Source organism: Lates calcarifer, linkage group LG10 (genome assembly GCF_001640805.2).
Source record: "Lates calcarifer isolate ASB-BC8 linkage group LG10, TLL_Latcal_v3, whole genome shotgun sequence".
Lineage (NCBI taxonomy): Eukaryota > Metazoa > Chordata > Actinopteri > Centropomidae > Lates > Lates calcarifer.
Window position 1 is genome coordinate 19,863,597 of NC_066842.1, and position 21,500 is coordinate 19,885,096.

The 21,500-nt window shown below is 42.3% G+C and overlaps 1 protein-coding gene across 2 annotated transcripts in view; it reads left to right on the plus strand.

The window, feature by feature from the left end:
- Positions 1–21,500, plus strand: part of tmtc2b (transmembrane O-mannosyltransferase targeting cadherins 2b) — a 90,160-nt gene that overhangs the window by 18,503 nt on the left and 50,157 nt on the right. The window lies entirely within an intron of this gene.

Genomic DNA, 21,500 nt, shown 5'->3' on the forward strand with positions numbered 1-21,500 from the left:
TGACTCCTATGGCAGTGGTCTCATTGTTCCATTAATTGGTTAATCAGTTGACAAAAAATGTTGAAAACAATTGTCACAATCAAATATATGTATAGTCATTTATCAAGCAACAAAGTTCTGTGAGACAGAACGTGAGCTAAATGCTAATGTGAGCATACTAACATGAGCATGAAACACAAAATACAGCTCCAACTAATGGGAATTTCATTATAGTTTGTAGGTACTTAGTCAAAAATTTGAGCTGATGATGGTGCTACAGGAAAAGTCAAAGGATAGCCCAAGTCAATTTAATGAATTTAATTGAATTTATCCTCTTGGGACCTTGGATATCTGAAGAAAATTTCAGAGAAATACATGCAGTAGTTACCAAGATATTTTCACTCTCAACCACAAATTTTGGAATTTTGCAGAACTAGAGAAAAAGCCCAGTAAATAGATATATTTAGGTCTGGACCAAAGTGCTCGACTAACCAGCAAACACTACCATCCACAAAGCAATGTCACTCACGTGGCTAAAAGTGGCCAATGGAAAATGATAATAATAATGAGACAAATGTATTGCTCTGCACCTGGGCTGTAAGTCTAGATCTAAAAGGGAGATGGACTAGGGTATGTAGTATGTTGCCAAAAATGTGTAGCCTAACCATAATTCTAGATTGTATATGGCTCACAAGGTAGGAAGCTGAAATGAATCCTTCCTCCCTCTCTTAATTCGTTGACTTATTATGGGTCAAACAGGCCAGTAAATCTTTCCTCTGAGGAGTCTTGTCCTCCTCTGAACTCTGTTATCAGGGATCTGACATGCTAGCAGGTTCATATAATCAAACCCCACTGCATGATCCCTCTCTGTCTCTTTAGCTTCGACATGTTCTGCCCTCCACTGTCTCCCTCCTTTTGTCATTAAGCATGCAGTTTGTCCGTAATTGAGTACATCAGTGGATTAAGCGTTCACTGGTGCTGATTCGCTCTGGAGATGAAAATCTGTCTCTCTCTTTTTATGTAAACACAAACATGCCCATGCAGCTTTCTGAGGCCGATTGGTTTGATGGTGGATTTGCAGAGCACCCAAACTTACTGTAACTAAGAGACCAGTGCCACAAATAGCCTGTAGAGACGTCACAGGCAGGTGTTTTCCTGGACAAATGTCACCTTAACAAAAGGATTATGACTTATACATGAAGAGGAAATGAAATGAAATGAAATTTTCTTTTGCTGATCAATCATTTTATGTGTTAATGTAGCTTCACATCACTGAGTTTTATGATGCTCTGTATTTAGCATAATGCTAGACAATAGCAGCACTACATCAGCACTTAAGCTTTTTTAGAGCCTTGCTGGTGGCGTGGCTCTAGGGCTGGCAGTATCAGTCTTTCTGTCCATCTCAACAATCCAACTCTTTGGTCCAGACTGAAATTTCTCTACAGCTATTGATTTACCATGAAATTTCTTATAGTCATTCATGGTCCCCCGAGGACAAATCCTTTGGTGATCCCCTGACTTTTCCTCTAACACCATCATAGGGTTTAGATTTATGTTTACATGTCAGACATCTCTTGCCATCAAATGACCATGACATTTGGTACAGTCATTTATTTTCTCCAGTCAGGATTCTGCAGCATTCTGACACACTAAGAGAGTGAACATGGTAAACTGTATGCATGCTTAGCATTAGCATGATTGTATGCTAACATTAGCATTTACCTCAAAGTTCCAATGTGCCTAAGGACAGGTTCACAGAGAAACTTGCTTGGCTGGAGACTCTTGTTTACATAGCATAAGAACTGCTAATATTAGTTCATTTACAGTAATATAAAACTCTGCAAATCCTCACATTTAACAGTTTCAATATGTGGCATGTTTGCTTCTCAAATGAAAGTTAATTGATTGTCAGAGTAGACAACAATTGACAAGCACTAAACTGCATGTCTTATACATTATTATGTGTACTATTCTGTACTATCATAAGCCACTACATCAGGTGTGTAGGGATGGAAGTTAAGTCATTCCCACTGCGGTCTTGAATATTTCATCATTATGTATCTGCCACTGTGAGTCAGAGGATCACAAACTGTGGCCAACATAATTTCTCTGCACTTCACTGTTTTGGTCATTACCCCGGCACTGGTAGCAAGATGAACGTACACCTTCTGTCAACATGTTATTTTTGAGATTATGGCTTCCATGCTCCTTCATGAGGAAATTGGGTTGACACAGTGAATTTCTTTCCATTTAAGCAGCCTTAATACTTAATGCTGTTTTGTCTGCCCCTGGGGCCCGCTGAGTGCGCTTTGCACATTTCTGAGCTGGCACAGATTCTCATTACCCCTGGAAAAACTTCCCATGTTCATGTAAAACAGTGTAACCTGAGCCCCGAGACTCAAAATAGTTTGCAGGAGACTTAACATCCTCCACAGTTTGGTGGAGCCGACACTGCTGCCCAGGAAGAGTCACATAAATAGGAAACTGCCCAGCAGACGATGTAAAGAAACAGCGTGTGCTCATGTAACACCTTTAAATATCTGAGGTGAGATTAACATCATCTGTTCACTGTGGTGAGAGGAAATCAAAGGAAACAAAGGACTGGCGTGGTGATGTTATTCCAGCTGTTTTTAATGCAGCAATTGAAAACTGTGGCTTCAGTAAATGGAGTTAAATTGTGTGGGGTGAGGTATGATCAGAATGTTTAAAAGTAAGTCTTTGGCATATAATTATAAAACTAAGAAGGTGTCTTGGAACATAAGCACTGCTTTACTGTTGTTGAAGAATTTTATGTTTTAGGAAAGTGTCCGACTCTAGGGAGCACATGCATTTCTTCCCTGGGATGTTAGATCGATACATGCTCAGGAAAGAAGACACAGTTTTACGATTACTACAGTCCTGGAAACCAGTCAACATTGGCGACATAAACTCCATCAAAAGAATAGGATTGCAAAATGTTTACAAGACAGCATCTATTGTGCGCTGAAGGAAGTTATTTCTCACTCCCTGGTGAGATAAGCTATTTTCACCAGCAACTTGTCACGCTGGAGCCACCCAAACAGAAATCAAATCCCAACCCGCTGGATAATGGGCCTTTGAATCCTTTAGGACTGGTGATGGTGATTGCTTCAGTGTTCAATGGAAAGCAGTATGAAGTTTGAAAAAACTTGAAAAAATGCATGTTTGTTTGGGCATGCTGATGTATGTGTGTGTGTGTGTGTGGTGTGTGTGTGTGTGTGTGTGCGGTTTTTATGAGCTCGTCTGAGTGATTTCCCAGTGAGAGTGCGTTTTACAGCCGGATTCCTCCAGGATGAGTCTGACTGTTTGATAGAACAGCCCCATGGCGGCCTCCCAGTCTCCAGCCTAATGAGCATCATGTCTAACAGGTGGTCCATCAGATCACTGAGAGCAAGACAGATCAGGGCGTTTGTACGTAAGTTGCTTACTTGCCATGTGCTCTGGGAGACGTTTATATTCCAGTAGCGCTACTTTTTTCTCCGTCCAGTGAGGAAATTGAATCATAAACACAATATTTCTTGGATCAGTGATTGGCAGCCTGTGAGTCTCTGTGGTTTGTACTGTAAATGGTCAAACTATTTCAGAAAACCTGGAAGGTAGTCTCAGTTTAAGGTTGTTGAGACTTCATACACTGACTAAATTCTACTGTGAACAAGCCACTTTGTTTCAAGAACTTATAAAACAGGGGCACAGTTTACACAGCTGGAAGGAAAGCAGCTGTAAGTGTTAATTATTTCCAGATTATGTGACTGTACACAACACTGGTTGGTTTCTTTGTAGGTCATTTCTATGATATTAAGCAGCATTTGCTTTACATTGAATACCTATCCATATCCATATTAACAACCATCCAATTCAGTTCCATTTTTATTATTTTTATGCACAATTTTTACTTTAAATGCCAAATTACTCACATACAGATAGCAGTTAACAGTATTGCCACTTGCAGATGTAATGTAATACATCCAGACTCTCGGTTCAATAGCTGTTGCCTCGCTGGACTGTTAGTAATAACAAACAAAGTGATTTTATGTGAACTAAGATCGTAAACATGGTAAACATACCTGTTAAACATCAGTGTATTAGCACTGTGTGTGTATGTTAGCGTACTGACGTTGATACTTAAGTGCTGCTAGTATGACTTGTAGATTCTTAGTTCAGATAATTTTGTTGTATCGGAACTTGCGCCTAACTACCAAACCAAAAATAGTTTGGCGAGATCAAGAGATTTCTGGCCAGAATGACAGCATAATTGTGCTGCACAAACCCAAAAAACATTCAACAGTCACAAAGTCAGGAAAAATGAAAAGAAGAAAGAAAAACAAGGCAAGAAAGAAAGAGTGCGTTCCAATTTTCAGTCCATTATATGTCTGTCTAACACAGGGGCAACAGCTTTGTTTCATTTATTGCTGAATTCACCTAGGTTCAATTCTGAGTCAGAAATCTTTAGAAGAGACAAGAAACATGATGAGAAGTTTTTGGCTTACTCCCAGATGTACTTGCCGCTTTAGTTAATGTCTGAGGCATGATGAATAACTCTCATCTCTCATCTTCAGTCTGCTGTTTTATCTTTGTTAATATGGAACTGCAGCAAGGTCCTTATCTCAATTTAGATTTCATTAGACTAACATATCATTAATTGGGTTTAGTCAGGTTAATTACTTAAATCCTCATATCTTATCGTGATTATATCTCAATTTATGCTAATAACTCTGCCAGAAAAAAGATGGAATGAGCTTTGGAAATGAAGCAGGATGACTTTTTGTAAGGCTGACAACAAGTGAGTTTGTTGTTTCTAGACAGATAATTAAAACGCCATCTGCCATGATTTCTAATTTTATTTTTTTTTTTGTGCTGCCTGCAACTTCATAGTGTCTTCTTTTTATTCGTTTATTTTCACAGCTGCATTTAATCCCTCTGCTGGTTGACCAACATAGTGTACAGTATATCGGAAACAAAGCAGGAGTGTTCAGCATGACCAGTGCATGTCTTTTGTTTTGGAGTGAGCTCACTAAATGATGCTGTGTTAGAATACAAGGCCTCCGGGAGGGGTGGGGTGGGGTGGGGTACATGCCCCCCTGCATTGCTGCTACGGCTGACTTTTAATGGAATCTGATGTGAAAGCTTGTGAATAATTCCCATGGGGTTGTGGTTTGTAGGTCATTGTGCCATTATGGTTTGTTCCTGGTCTGTCTGAGGGAGGATATATATGTGTGTGTGTGTTGGTGGGGGAGGGGGAGCGGGAGCAAGGCACGAAGGCGCCGTCTGCTCGTCTCTTCGTAGCGTCGTAGCTTCCCTCTCCATGCCGCTGTAGGTGGACACAGAGCGAACGCTCACCCAGCCCCCTTCAGGCTTGACCCACAAATCCTTTCCTCTAGGCAACAAAGGGATTATGGGAGAACTAGTCTAATCTACTTCTGTGAATTTACTTATGCAGAGTGTTTGCCACACATGGCCTGGCATCAGCTTAATCTTAGAGAGCAAAAACAGTCTCAGATATAGTTTTTTTTCTTTGTTTATTTCATCATCCAAAGCTGTACTTTCTGAGTTTTGTGCTTTATGCGCAGGGCAAAGAAAGAAAATGCTTGCAGTTCCAATCTGGGAACCTTTGTTTTCTTTATTTGGGATACTTGAGAAGGAACACTGGGCTTGTAAGGGGCCACCTGCAATAACAAATTACTCCCCAGTGTGTAGGAAACATCCAAAAGCAGCACTCTGGATGGCTTTTGTTGTGATTTATTAATATTCTGCATATGCCTGAGGGCTGTGCGTGAAATATGGCTGGAGGTGTTGCAGGATGAAAAATATACCTTTGTGAAGGGCTTCCCAGCAAGTTATATTCAGTAGCACATACCAGAAATGACAGTTTGTTACTTGGATAAACGCACAGAGCATAACTTTCACCTCCAAAAGGTATTTCTGGCTCGCTCCTCTCAAACATCTTTGATCTCTTCGTTCAGTTTACATCTGGGTGTCGTGTCTTTATCTGCTGGCGAGGTGGGAGTGGAGTGATGGTGAGCGAAGGGAGCTGAACAGGGATGAACTTATCACCTCGTCTTTGGCCCAGACGAATCGGTATAGAGCCATAGCTGGCTCTGCCTCGCTTGTTTAAATGTTCCTGTCTTGATGGTGTGATATGGCGTATCCCAGGCTAATTCAAACAGTCCAGAGAGAAATAAGCCGAGGGATTTTCTGCAGTGAAGGTTAGCACGCCTGAGTGGCTGGAAACAGATACAGTAAAAGCTTCTTGGCAGCGATCGCGTTATTGTTCCTCCTCAGACGTCCCCCCAGACACTTGGAAATTAGGTCTACATTTTGTTTGCCTGTATTGTAAAATGATTTGTTTCCCCTCCACATTTGGCCTGATGATGAAAGATTGTGTGATATCCTTGTTGGGCGATATTTATCTTAGAGGGAAGAGCTTTGATTCTGCACCACAGGAGGAACATGTGGGTAGTTTTTGTGTTGCACATAGCCAGATTGTTTTTGACTCATTTCCAGACAAGATCCCAGATGCTGGACCTGGGTGGTCACACCCATAGCGATGTTGCACAATGCCTGTTTACTGCCTCTTGTTTGTTAACCAAATATTGTTTCTGTCTTTGCCTGGTTTGAGAAAAATCAAGCCGGCACAGCGGGGACATTTAACTGGTCGACCACACAATTTAACAGACAAAGCCACTAAACTGTCATATTGATATTTCCGTTCCAGATGTTCTAATGATGTTCTCATCAGCTCTCACCACCTCTGTTTTCACAGTGTGTTCACAATGCAAGCCAGATGGGTTGTTCCTTTCCGAGGGTGGGGCAAGATGGTCCGACAGCATGAATGTGGGGACGTACTGTATTGCTATACTGGCCCGATTATTAGAGGATTTTCTAAAATCTATTTTTGTAAATAAGAAACAAGTAATCAGACCAGTCCTAAGTTTCTCTGGGATACTGTTGGTGCAAGAACAAGATATCCCTCAACCCTGACGCCTTTTTTCTCATAGAACTGAAACATGAAATTCTTCCATTAAAGCAGAACCTAAATCCCTTTGTGTAGGATTGTCTGCGCAGCTAATTCTGTTTATCAGACACTCTCACGCTCCTGGATTTGGTCAGAATGGCTTTTTTCTAGCAGTTAGCATTTTTCAGACTGCCTTTTTGATCTTTCATCATGACATTTTGTAACACCAGTAATTCTTGGCTCCTTGACAGATCTGGACCACCGTCCATTTCTTCAATAAGTACTTTGACTTGTTTTCACTTGTCAGGAAATTATTTGTCCTCTGTTGCAGCCTCCACAAACCATCACAAACTCCTGTAGGTTAAATGTTAGCCCTATAAGACATAATATAACACAGGCTTAAAGACACTTGCTAGACTAGCAACATTAGGGTTACAAACAAATGAAGCATTTCCTGTTGTGAGTATGTAAACGTCTAGTCCTCAAATATGATACCCCAACCTTTTCAAATGTAATTTCCAGAATAAAATAATGTCTTATATTTGGCCAAAGGTTTTTCAAATCAGTGTAATTGTAAACCGTGACCTGAATCTTGTCCATTTCCCATTTGTCAGGTAAACTTATTCATCATAAATGTTATACTGAAACCAGGAGAACATGCAGACTATTGGCTGTTAATGGCTGATGTCCATGAAAGCTTCAGATGCGGTGTCAGCTGCAGATTTCTTGCACAAGCTCGAGTTTCTCTGTTCTCTCAGTTCTCTATGAGAAATGAATGGCCCTCTGGTGACTTGTTGATTTTGTTACTTGCAGCGTGAACGCATGGTTCGACTGACTTGTTCATTTAATCACTTAAATGCTACCATGAGAGTAGCCTGGATTAAAAAAAAACTGCAGCTTTTACAGCTGCATAACATTAACTATCATATTTTACAACATCAAGAGACATCACTCTGTCCAAGAGCAGAAAGCATTCTCAGTGTTCCCGTTTATTTAACCTTATCAGAGCTAATTTCAAACACAGCCTGTTGCGTGGAAACAGGGGCACTGTTAAGCTTCTCAAGCACATCGAGGCCACTCCCAGACATCCGTCACAGACTGTAACAAGCTGTTGAGTGCTGCTTGAAAGGGTGCGTGTTTATGTGCTATACACGCTCAGCACTGATGGATATGTAGTGACAGTTGTGAGATATGACCTGCTGGACATCCAGGATAGGGGATTGTAGTGTCTGACTAGCAGCATCACCAGCCTGCCTCTCTCTGAACCCCCTTCTCATGTGCTATTAGCAGCGGATAATGCAGCTCTAAAGCCTCTTGTGTAAGAGACCTGGTCACAGGACGGAAGGGGACAGGGAATGACGTAGGTGTCCTCCCGGTCTTCTTTCCCTTCTGCCCTCATCTCTGATCCTGGGCGCTTGGGAGGTCAGCTGCTCTGCTTCGTTGACCCCAATTCCTAAAGGAGAGGTTTCCTCAGAAGAGTCACTGCCTGCTCCCTGCCCCTTTTGGTGGCTGACCTGGAAACAGCGCAGAGAGCAGCTGACGCAGGCAGAGGCTGCAGGCGAGGCGCTGGAGGGCCTGAACTGCCTCCTTGGTTTTTTGATCAGATGAAGGACGTGGCTCCATCTGTTTCCTGCTGCCGAGGGCTGCGGCATTCGCAGTCAGATCGGACGAAGACAAATGAACAAACGGAAGGATGAGTCATAGCTTTATTCCAATGTTATGACAAGTGCTTCTGCTTGAGTGCGTGAAGCTTGAAATATTGACACATTTGTTAAATGACTTTGAGGGTGGTTGTGTGGCATCATTATCAATGGGCAAACACAAATAATAGACAGTTCCTCCAACAACATTTCTGTCTATTGCTGTTTACCAATTCAACATCGCCATGTTTGCTCCGCAGGGTTCCATTGTTTGCTCCGTCAGTAAACAAGGCAACTGAAAATGTAGGACATAAATACTTGTGGCGCTCCCCAGGAAGTCGTTGGCTTCTTGGGAGTGCCTCCCCTTTCTTTACGCTCACCATCCACCTTCACACTCAAACCCATCTGTCTCCTTTTCTCGGCACCATCTTCTTGTCTGTCTTCCCCCAGCACCTGTCAGCTCCATTGTCCTCCCCAGAAGAACAGTATACCCATACAGGCATGCTCCTGCGACCTTTTCAAAGGCCCCCTCCCAACAGGGGCGGGTGTCTTTGTTCCTTGAGCCTTTCTTACCAGGTTTTGGGGCAATCAGCAAGGAGGCATCCGTCTTCCCATTGAGGGAGGCGTGGTGCTCGCTTCTCACTGGGTGTGATAATGGACCACACATGGTCGTGCTCCAGCGGCTCACCAAGACCCGGGGGCCTCGGTGCGTGGGCACAGGCCCCGGCTCTGCCTCCTCTCTCCCTCCAAACCCGGCCCAGAAAGAGCTCTTCTTCTCAGCCTTTTGTTTGGGCCCTTTCACTTAGCCTGGGCTTCACTGGGCCCTTTTGTCCTCCTATCTGGGGGCCTGGTGCTTCAGCGTCCACTCCCTCAGCTTTGTTCGCTCCACCTACAATATGAGACCAACAAGTATTCCAGAAATGCAATGAATGCAAGTCTTTCTATCAGTGTGAATGTGCCTAAGCAAAGAAGGGAGAAAAGGGGTTTTTGATTTTATGTTGCTCGGGAGGTTTTGCTGATGATTTGGGCAGTTTATTGAGCTGAGCTGATAATGTGGATACATTCATTGGGATCTCTTTTTTTTTTTTTTTTTAAACTTTCAGATAAAATTCAAGATTCTTGCTTCAAGGAGTTTCATTAAAATTCTTCCTGAGTAAAGGATTGTTGGTTACGTGGTACAGTTTCTAAACTTTGCTCTGGATTAAATGCAAGTATTAGTAAATTAAAACCTCATGCATGCTTGCACTGCAGGCAAATCAACCATACAGAGCACACCTCAGTCCCAGCAGTCCCCAGTGGTTGAGTAACCTCCATCACAAACCACATGAATCCCAGAAACAACTTTTTGTGTTTTTTAATCAGACCTGTAGACATATTTATCATACTTGACTGAATTAAAGAGCCCAAAAAACAGGCCTCATATGTCTGGATACTGCATTAAAAACTTAACATATGTCCTCTCTCTCCTCGTCCACTAACATGTCTGACTTTGCAACCATAAATCTTTATATTCTGAGGCTTATTAAGTTTCCCTTTTTTTCTTTTTATCTGGAGAGCGGAGCTTTTTGATGTTTGACACACATGTCAGGGAGGTTTCTTTCTTCTTTCTTTCATTATATTGAGGAGGTCGTGCTAATTTAGAAAACTTCTGTCAAGGCCTGCAGCAGTGGTACCACCCTGACGCTTTATTAACATGAGGCATATAGGATGGTAATGATGTAAATTTAATGAAATCCCCTTCCTTCTTTGGGTCGAATTTCATTGTAACAGCTTTAAACTGTAGAAGGGATGTCATTTTATGTACCTCATTAAATCATTCACCAGTTTTCTCTGGTTTACCATACGAATGGCATTGATTTGTTGGTGCTGCCTGTGCAGACCTGAAAGGAGTGAGGCATGATATGCAGTTGTTAATGCTGCTCCACATGGCCCCTTTGTTGTTCTGCTGCTAACCAGGAATACAGTATGTGGAAACATCAAAGGGGAACAGCTACCTCTTGGGTAGCCTTGGCAAAGGTGTTCTCCTGTTTTTTTAATTGTTTCATTCATTCAGGTCACCATGCTGCCTGTAGTATTTGGCACAGTTTTTACTAAGTTCAAGTAAGTTTTTGAGGTATTGCAGGTTTGAAAAACTTCCACCTACAGAGCTGGGTTAGGTTCTCATCTATCTGATCCGTGTAAAATTTCCAACCCACTTTACCCAGCATCAATTTATTACCACTAACTCTCTGTAACATCTGATCTCGGTCATGCCAAACTTTTATAACCTATCATCAGAAAAATACGAGCTCCAGAACTTCTGAAGCCAGCGTGCCGCTCTTACTTCCACGTTTGTGAAGGGATTTCAAAAAATATATTTTTCTTCATACAATACCGGCTTCTTTTGATGTGTGTGCTCAGTATTTCATCATTACCAAGGGCTGTTTCTCAATTTTAACACGAGCCTCTCAGGGCAGTATTGAAATCGAGCAACTCTCCCTACGGAGCCACAACAAGCAGCTGTCTGTTTAACCATCAGACCTACCCTCAGGACTCAGACACTATAGATTGGTGTTGTGTGATACCTGCTCTCAGATGGGGAGACTCAGCCAAACACATTGATTACTGCTCACTTTATCCAATTGATTCTGTCCAGTTCATTCCACATTCAATTCGCAGATAATGATACAGCCTCATCAACACCTGCCCACCTGACTTTTGCCATTTTCTCATTAACTTCATTTTATTTCTTGTGTTGTATATGTTGTAGAGTGTGGTAACATGTGAAAGCCGACCACTACCTGTGTTCAGCAAATGCTATTAGAAAATCCAATAGTGCTGACTCTTGCTGTATATGCTGTATCTTAGTTTGGAATTCAATTTAGCCCTGACAATGGGAACTGAAGAAAATTGCCTGTGAATGTTATTGACTCGGAGAGAGAGAGATTAGCTGGGGGAAAGTCTTTTGTGGTTCATAGACAGGAGTGACAATACAATACCGAGGAGACATGAAGACACAGGAGGAAACATTACTGTTAATCGAGGAGGTTTTCCATTTTCAGCCATTTCATGGCACAAAGGCCTATTATCAGATACATGTACGCTGAATTTGTAATACACACAAGACTAGGGATATTGGATTTTGCAGAGGTTCACCTCATCAGTTTATGTAATCTTAATACTGTGTACAATGACACTTTTACATTGACGGTTACAGTGATGCATTTGACTGAAATGCAAAGCTCTTCAGTAATGACTTGAACACATGGAATCAACCAAGCAGGGTGTTTACTTGTTTTAATTTATGTATTTGAGAGATTCTACACTTTTTAAATGGAAAACTAAATGAGGAAATCCAAAGTCCATAAAAAGCACAGGCGCTGGTTACGGAGGCGGTGTGGTTTGTGTGATTTGGCGGCTGTAAAATTTTAAATGCTTAAATGAGCTCCTTTGCAAAAATGCAAATTGACACCATGTGGAAGACAAAGCATTTAAAAACACGTAAGAGGCTATTTGGGTTCCTCTCTGACATGTTTACGGGTTTACAAGGCAGCACAGTCTCACGCAATGGCAGCGATATTTAGGTTCCCTTTGCACTGACACGAGGCCTCAGCCAAAGGAGATGGATCACATTGTTTCTTTTATATTTACCTGAGCGCTCTCTATTTGCAGTTTGACTCTTTCAGATACACGTTTAAACAGTATTTGTTAGCCAAGAGTCCAGCTGATCTTTCATCTCCTTTTTTAGCATATATGCATCAACTCCTTCAAGCCTAGTTTTCCATTTCCAATTTACGTTGAAATAAATAAGATTACAATCGCACCATAACCTGATTTCCTCCTTGTGTACCAGCTCACACTGGCCATGACTATCTAAAAGCAAGCAAAAGTTAATGAAGCAGCAATATCAGCCATCAGAGCTGCATTAGTCCAGTCTGTTATTGAAAGACCTGTGCTCTTTGCTGAAGGAACACCAAACCCCCATCCCTCCATGTTAACACTGACAGCCTCCACACACACACACACGTGGCTGTCGATGGGGGCTCTCGATATGTGTGTGAGTAGGCTACATGTGCCTTCAATTAGGGCCTGGAACTGGAGCCCAAATGGGAGAGTTTAAAAACGGCTGGGTTGAAAGCAGTGTGAGAACACTGGCCTGTTGTGATAGTATCTAATGAGATCACTCAGGGCTGCATCCTTGAACGCTGCCATTCATTAATGTAATGATTCTTTGTGTGTGTGTGTGTGTGTGTGTGTGTGTCCCAATTTACCAAGTAAGCTTTCATGCTGCTTTCTGGTTGCTGCCTTGTGGTGAGCAAGGAGGAGAAGCAACAAAATGTCAGCTTTAGAGGTTTGTATAAAATCAGTAACACTATGGTCTGAGCAATAAGAAAAGTGTCACTTGTTCTCTTTCTCCAACTCTACAGCTGCATGCTTTCTCCTGCACTGTTAGGGCCTTAGCTGATTGGTTCTCTCTCGTTTTTGTTTGTGTGTGATTGATTGTGCAGGGCTTCTAGAAAATAGCCACTAATCACAGCGCCTGCAGGAGGACGAGCTCCTTGAGTCTTCTTGCACTCAGGCAGCTTCTTCATATTTAAACAGAAGAGCCTTATAACCGTAAGGAGAACTGGGACAAGACACAGCTGTTTCAAATGCTGAACATATAAGATGGTCGGAGCACTAAAGATGTCTTCTCCTTTCTGCTCCACTTGCATTTTCAAAGGCTCTTCCTGCACTTAAGCCCCCATGCAATAAACATCAGTGAGCGGAGGCCTCCGCGGTGATGTGCCATGATTCAGGCTCATCCTTCAGGGCTGCTGTGCCTCGTAAAGCCCCTCCATGCAAAAAGCTTTGGGAAGAAGGATGGCAAAATGCTGGAGAGATCCATTCTGAGCTCTGGCTTGTACAGGATTTTTCCACCCTACACTGTTGGTCCCATCCGTTTGGTGCAAGCCTCACTGAACCCCTCCATGGGTCAGCATCCTCCATGCCTCAACCAGAACGCTTAAACGGCCCAGTGATGGGCCAGACTGGATGGGTCTTGCACACAACACGGCCCTAGAAGAGTAGCCAACCCCTGCATTGATCTCCCTCTCCATGTGAAAGAGAAGCACTCTAAACATGGGAGGAGGAACAAATCAAACTAATTTATTACCACATGGCCAAAAAGGTCAGAGCGTGACAAAAGCCCTCCTGTTGTGAGGAGGAGTGCTGTGGAGTGGCCCCATCCAAGCAGAGCCTGGGTGACTACTGCAGCATTAGACATGGGTCAGACTGGGAGGAAACATGGAGGTAGAACTAGTTTGAGAACAAAGACCATGTTCTTGATTTTTGTTGGGCTGTGACGTTCATTTAATACAACCTGTTTGGTTAAATTTTCCACTTTAGATTTAAATTGGCTAAAAAGCCCTAAGAGGACACTGAGAAATTGAATTTTTCAATTTGGTGACCATTGTGACCATTCTAAAACATATTCTACACTATATAGACATCACAACTGTATTAGAAAAAGAAATATAATATTATGTGTTATCATAATAGCCTTCTCAAGTGTGATTTTTTCCAGCAGTAGATCCTACTTTAATAGCAAGAATACATTTTTATCTGGTCAAATGGTAATTTGGTGTCAGTGTTTAAGACCTGTGCTGATATACTGATATTTCCTTGTGTGCATTTTTAGCTTCCTGTCTTTTTTTTCCTTTTTTAAATTTTTTGTCTAGCATTTGTCCTCAGCTGTATAACTCTTTTTATTAGCCTCAACAGATATTGGATGGATTGCCATGACATTTGGAACAGACATTCAGAGTTTCCAGAGGATGAATCTTAATGACTTTAGTTATCCTGTGACTTTTCCTGTAGCGATAGCATGAGGTTCACATTTGTGGTTTTGAGTGAAATGGCTCAACAGCTATTGGATGGATTACCATGAAATTTGGCACTCACATTTATGCCCCCCCCACCCCCACCCCCAGGGTGACTTTTAATAACTCTGGCGATCCCTGACTCTTCAGCTAGAGCCAATATTTCCATCAGCCTCAGCTGTATTTTGTGTTTAGAGCCAATCGCATATATCAGCATGCTAACATGCTAATTTAAGATGGGGAGCATGGTAAACACTATAACTGTTAAACATTAGAGTGTTAGCATTGTCGCTCTGAGCATGTTAGCATGCTAACATCAGCATTTAGCTCGAAGTACATCCGTGCCTGAATGCAAACTCACAGGGCTGCAAGTTTCTTTTCTATTTTTAAAAGACAGGTGCTTGTGTGTCTCTATGTGGAAGCACAAGGGTTCCATTTGACTTTCACCCTCAAGGAGTAAACCAACTCTTATGAAAACCACCTGAACTGCAGCTGTGGAAAGTTCTTACCTCTGACTGCCCACTATGCCTTACCAACGAGGCAACCAGTCGAAGACAGAGGTAGTGACAGATGCAAAGCAACAGTTTTTGTTTAGCCAGAAGAAAAGAGAGAAGAGTTACTGCCTGAGAAAGAGAGGCGTACAGGGGCAGCTTTTTGCTGTCTTGCCACAGCCCTACACATGTTGACAGATTTATTGGATACAATAATCAGAGTGTACTATATCACCCTGCTCTGCTCACTGCATGGGCAGCTCCTGTAATTGGCCTTTACACCTGGAACTGACTATAAACATCACACAACTTTACACTTGGGCTTAAATGTGACTTTGACATTAATGTGGTTTGTTTAGAGTGCAATGATGGGCGGTGATTGAGGATGTTTTTGTCTGTGGAGTTTTTGGTTTGATACTGAAGAGCAGCAACAACATTCTCAGCCATTGTTAAGCAGTATTTTTCATGCTGGAATTATGATTAATCCAACTGTATGAACTTGTGTTGCCAAAGTCAATAAAATATTATTTAAGTGCTGAAAACTTGACATCTATTGGTCAGAGAATAACAAAGACAGTAATAGAGATAGAATTCCAGACAGCTTTATCAAACAAGGCTGTGGCCCTAAGGCCTCTGCTGGACATCAGAGGATTGGACAGGTCTCAGAATCGCCCCTGGCAACCTCACATCATGGGATTCAATGCTGGGCTGCCAGGATTCCTGCTCTGTCAGCCTGGTTGGCTGGATAGAAGTGTGGCTCACTGGTTGGTTGGTTGGTTTTGCTGGCTGGCTAGTTAGCTCCAGTGATCAGTATTCAGGATATGCCTTACTGTGCCTGTCCCCTTACAGCACAAAGGGCTGATCAGGGATGCTAGGCAGCAGGCACGGGTATTCAACACGCTAAAACACTCTGCAGGGCTGGGCGAGATTGCCCTGCTTCAGTCTCAGTGTCCCAGTGTTTGCTTGTCTACTGTGCCATGAAATGGAGTGAGCGTGTATGACTGTGCCAGTGGAGCAATGCAAATACCCTCCCTGAGGGGAAGACCTATTCCACTTAGTTAGGGAGTGCTGCTGGGTGAATTAGACACAGTGTTGCATGTTGCACTCTGGAAAACACTTTGATCCCTTTCAGTGAGCCTTTAGTGAGATCTCTGTGCAGTATGATAAAGTATATTACCAAAACATATAGTCATAAACACATTAACACTTTCAGCAAAGCTTGACGCAATGGATCATAAATTTGCACATCCATTTTATTGTTAGGGAGTGTATCTCTCCTCATCTAATGGATAAGTTGCAACTTGAAGAGATGATGTTACAACAAGATATTTCTGTAGCAGGAGAAAGAAAAGGAAACCGTCCAAAATATCAACATTAAAGGTCAGGTTTTGGTGCCAGTGACTCAGAAGAGAAAACGTGTCTTGACTCACTTTCCACCAATTTCATATAAGCATACAGAAAGAAATTATCTCAGGAATGGCAGAGATAGAAATTTAGATGAAGCAGGTAGCAGAAGCATGGGTAGACCAAAAAGCAAACACGGAACTTATGCAACAATGAAACAAAGGGATACTGAATGTAAGATTATTGGAGGGCAGAATTCTTCTTTAGGAGTACAGAGGAGATTCAGTCCTAATTACCGTAGTCCCTGACCTTTATCGCCATCGCCAGTATCTCATCCATCTTCACTCTGCTGCCTTTCATTAATTTCAATGATGGAGGGGCTCATCAGGTGTCCACAGCCAGTGATAATAGTGTAACACCCTCTTTTTGATTTGCTCTCAGGAATGGTAAATCTATAAAAGGAAAAGGAAAATAAAAGATTTGTGTTACTGCACAATTCAAATCCAACATTTTTTTTTTCAGTGCTTCAATTTAGTTTAAAATCTCGTATTCTGATGGAAAAATGTGATGAAGGTGAGTCTTACAGTTGCTTTCTCAGAATACCTGTTATATTTAAATTCTGTCTTGTGGTAAAAAAAAAAAAAAAAAAAAAAGAAAAAAGAAAAAAAAACACTCAACATTCTCTCCAGTGCTCCCCGAGGCTGTTTTCTTTTATTAAGAGCTTTTACTATAGGCTTACTAATGGCATATGTCAAATGAAAGAAAGCAGCCATTCACTCTTGACAATAGGGATTTTACGGTGGCCTCAGCAGTGTTGTTTGCTACAGTGAGCTACCCCGCAGCCGCTTTCTCTGTTTGTCCTCCTCTTTCCTTCGTTGTGCTGCTCTGTTGTTAAAACTAAAATATGAAAATGCTCAGTGACACTTTGATGCTGGAGTAATTAATTACATTTTAGCTTGAAGATACGGAAATGAAGAGTTCTGAACATAAGCCAACAGAAATTTGGACCTTTTCTTTCCATGTTGAATGGGACCCAGGTGTTTTTTTTTTCCTCCCTGGCTGAGCTAGTCTTAAAACGTTAATGCTTGATTACATTTTATCTTGTTTGCTTGCTCTGCCAATGGCTTGCAGGTCCCATATCCCCATGCTTGGAGAAGCTATTTGTAACAATGCTACCAAATAGTATATTTTCCCCTCTCTCTCTTTTGGCAAATTATGTTCCCTCATTTTTGTGCTTTTCATCCCCATCACCTTTTGCATTAATAATTGATGTATTCAAATGAGCTTTTTGAGAGTTGGATTGCTTTTCTGATGTGCTGAACACATTAATCACAGCACCCCAAAGGCACAAAATAGGACGTTATTTATTCTTCATGTCATGAAAGGATTTGTGAGCAGAAAGACTAATATTTTCTTAAATAGCCTATTAAACTTAAGCTGTTGAGATGTTATTTTTACTTTATTTTCTTTATTATTTGGCCCTCTAGTAAAGAAAACAAATTGAATATATATTTTTAGCAATAGGAAAAGACCGTTTTTTTCTATATTAGGTACCGTAAGTGCAGTGGAGGTATGCCATTAATGACCTGCTAGCATGCCCATGGGAAGAAACATTAGACAAAAGAGCATGCCGGAAACACACTGAGTGGGCTACCCCGGTGTCTCTGTGGGCAGCCTAAAAATACCACTGTGCCTCTTTCAGATATTGAAGCCGGGTGATGACATATAGTTGGCAGACCTTCGATCACTTTCCCCCAGACACCCACCAGATTTGATTTTCTTTTCTCATGCTGTCACAAATGGAAATCTTTATATGCTTTCTCTTCAGCGTTTCAGAATCCAGACTGAGGGCTGGTTTGTCTGTACTTTGTCACCCACTGTGGAATCAGTGTGAATATTATTAATTAGTCCAGTCTTATCTGTGCACTGTTGTGGTTCACTTCTGGGTCATCAGGTTCAACAAACAGGATTCAGTGTGAACTCCTGAGACTCACACACAGGAGTTTGCAGTTTGTGGAATTTAAAATTTTAGTTGACATTTTTTTTTTTCATTTTTAAATCATAACTAAAGTGGGTGTTGACATATTTTCTGTTTACTTCTTGAATGCCCATCAGCATCTGTTACTTTAAAAGAAGTCTTGTGCTTTTCTCTTGTGTGATTTATTTGTGGACAGACAGCCCTGCATTCCTCGGTGAGGACGGTTTGCCTATTTTTATGTCCTTCTCCTTCAGACTTTGAGGAGGATTTTAAAAAGGTTTTTCACTCGATCATACAGCTCCATTTCACTCATAGCTTCATCTCAAATTCATTGGGTAGTTGTAAAAGGAAAAATCCTGATGACATGTCCTTGGTTTTCAATCTCATCTCTAATATGTGGTCTCATCCCTTATGTCTGTGACCGCCGCCCAGGCTCTGCATCAAAAAGCCAATCGATCTTCAATTTTAGATGGTCTCTTTACATGGGAACCTGTAGTCGTTGGCCTTGGCTATTTTTCTTTATCCTGCTTGTGCATTCACATTATAAGTGAGAGTGTCTCCAGGGGTAAAGAGGTTAGCTCTCACATGATTATTTCTCAGCTAAGGAGATAAGGAGATAGCAGGAGCATTTTTCATGGAAATGCTTTTGAGCTCAGCAAAAAAGGGTTCAAGGGACACCCGTGTAAGAAATTGATTTCATTCTGGGTTTATAATTAAATGGTCTGCAACTCTGTGTAAAAAATGTCCCTTGTAAATTTTCTGAAAATGACAAACTATATAACAGAATAATAAAAACAACACTCTCGTCTCCACTTTTGTCAAAAAAGAAAAACTCGCAGACAAATAACAGACAAAGAATGTCTCACACATTTGACAGCTTTGTGACAAAGTGGGAACAGTCGCCGCACTGTAGAAGAAAGGGGGTATTTTCGGGGTTTTGTGTTTGCTTTCTGATGTGGTGTTGGAATAAAAGTCTTTTTGGTGAAGCTTGGAGAAGAGTTAGTCAGGCCTTTGATATGAACAACAGACACTTTGCCGCTTTTGTTTCGTCTCTTCGGCAGGATCACGCATCTTTGTTTTGGTGGATTCATTTCACACTTTTGTAAAATATTCAGCTTAGGAAATGTTAACTTTTTCAGGGTATCTGGGTTCACCGTAGTCGTTCAGATTAGTGGTACTGTGTACAGTATAATACGCACAATAAGTACAAAAGCCTTTCTTAATAAGTTTATCCCTCTTGCTAAATATTCCATACTGTATTTACACAAGTAGACAAGAACCTTTACTTGTAATAATTTGTTCACATAAAAAAAGTATAAAGCTTATGTTTCTGACCTCACCCCCTGTTTCAGTCCATATTGTGACAACAGACTGTGACAGATTGAGGCACATGATTGAGAGCCATAGAGCCTGTGAAGGAATTGGATGGTGAAACAGTAATGGGGGGTAGAAAAAGTTATTTGGGGGGGGGCCTCTCTTGTTAGTGGTCACGTGATCGCCTCATTCCTCTGGGAGTCGGCGTGCAGGCTGGCGGTCGGGGGAGGAATGTGCTCCCGACTGGAAAAGGTTTGCAGTGCACAGAGAGGTCCTCCCCGCCGCCAGCTCCACTGAAGCATGGGCCCGGCCAGCCGCAGAAACTCAATCTTTCTCTCCAGCTGGCCTCTTAGCCAGTGGAGGACTAGGGTCTGGTGCTGATGATGAGGAAATTCAGTGGATTAATGACTTGCCATAGATTGGGAAGACTCACCATGACTAGTTGGACTATAATACAAATGTGCTAATTCAGCTGTGGGTGTATCCCTTTCATCTGCTCGGAGTAGATATCGCAGAGTGGGTTAAGAGGTTACACCCCCTTCTTTCTCAGCGTTCCTCAATTCCCTGCTTTTCAACCGCAGCGCGTTAGGTGCTCGCCGGCTTTTGTGACATATAAGAAGGAGACAATCTTGAGAGGTGAACCTCATGCGCGGCGACTCAGGAAGCCAAGGCCGTAAACGCAGTGGGCTTTTGACTGACTGGCACTGGCTTTTGTCTGTGCTCCCCTGCCAGAAAAATCTGGTGTGGTTTTGAGGCAATATATAATGTATCTGGCCTCACTGGCTCCTCTGCAGTGTGCAATGGAAAAAGAGCGCACTTGTCTCCAAAATGGCTTTGAGATGTAATTGAACCATAATGCCTCTTATGTGAGCATCTTGTGGCGGAATGAAGATCTCACTTGACAAATGGGCCAGAGAAAATAAACTGGCATATCTGAGTCATGAGAGTGGAGAGTTGGGCTACCAGCTCTTAAGCCTGCCGGTGGAGGGCTGGAGCCTCCGTCGGCCTGACTAGAGAAGGTAGAGAAACCCAATCATCTGTGCACTGACATCCGAGGCATTTTTATTATATCCCAGCTGATTATTTCTATGCCCCTTCCAACATCCTGAGGCCAGGTACTATTTATTTCCCTTAGATCCATCATGAGAGGGGGCTATTTCTGCTCACCCTTCTCAGAGAGAGCCAGTTCATTTAGTGATTTGATGCATGCCCCAGTCCCCGCTGCACCACACCAAACTCCCCGTGAGCTTTCTGGTATTGAGAGGTGGCAGTTGTTCAGCGGGATTTTGCCAAGGTAAAGTGTTATGCTTAAGAGCCTCAGAACAGCTGAGGAAGCAGTTCATTACTCTCGAGTCAACTGCTTTTTGGGTTCATTCATTCTTCTCACTTTTATGTTTATTTTAATTCCTAGATAAAAAGTATCACTTACGTCTCCCCTTGTGCTGTTTTAGGCTCCACATCTTTTCTCCACCCAGCTCTCTTTGAGCTAATCGAGTGCGTTAATTCTGGCTGCCGCTGAGGACGCATCGCAGCCTGGCGCACTTGGCTTGTTATCACGTGTCGTGTCCCATCGATCATGCCTTTAATTACAACACTTCTGCTCCGTGATTGCCAACCACCTTCTCTCTGCGGGGTCTCATTCTGTTGCCTTCAAATCATCAGCACCAGCATCTCCCAGTGTAAGCAACAGAGGCCTGCCACTCTGTCAGACACCTCATAGCAGGGCAGAAGAGATAGGAAAAACATTTAAAATTTAAGGACTCCTGGTGGGAGAACGTGCCTTTCTCTTCCCTTCTCTTGACCCCCCCTCCCGCAGCCACTGACACACACAGCTTGTGGCTGATGTAGCAGCATTAGGTTAGGTCACGCAGGTTCATCCTAATAGAGGGAAGTCAAACAGGCCTCTTACTTTGTAGCAATGCCAGCTAAGAGAAGCTGAAAGTA